The 374-nt window shown below is 57.0% G+C and overlaps 1 protein-coding gene across 1 annotated transcript in view; it reads left to right on the forward strand.

The window, feature by feature from the left end:
• Positions 1-374, forward strand: part of SENP1 (SUMO1/sentrin specific peptidase 1) — a gene marked incomplete at its 5' end in the record, with an annotated part of 23,612 nt that overhangs the window by 20,410 nt on the left and 2,828 nt on the right. The gene's annotated exons all lie outside the window — the stretch shown is intronic.

Below are 374 nucleotides of genomic sequence, written 5' to 3' on the forward strand. Positions count from 1 at the left end.
TATTTGAGAGAGGCCCCTTCTTTGAGAGGGGAGCTCCCAGTTTGAGGGGGGTCCCTGGTTTGAGAAGGGATCCCCAATTTGGAAGGGGGTCCCCGGTTTGAGGGAGGCTCCTTGTTTAAAGGGGGTCCCTTCTTCGAGGGGATCCCTGGTTTGAGAGGGGATCCCCCAGTTTGAGGAGGGTCCTCAATTTGAGGGGGGACCCCCGATTTGGAAGGGGTCCCCAGTTTGAGGGAGGTCTCTCGTTTGAGGGGGGTCCCTCATTTGAGGGGATTCCTGGTTTGGAAGCGGTCCCCAGTTTGAGGGAGGCTCCTTGTTTGAAGGAGGTCCCTGGTTTGAGATGAGTCCCTCATTTGAGGGGGAGGCCCCTCTTTTAA

Source organism: Calidris pugnax, unplaced genomic scaffold, assembly GCF_001431845.1.
Source record: "Calidris pugnax isolate Ruff unplaced genomic scaffold, ASM143184v1 scaffold324, whole genome shotgun sequence".
Classification (NCBI taxonomy): Eukaryota; Metazoa; Chordata; class Aves; order Charadriiformes; family Scolopacidae; genus Calidris; species Calidris pugnax.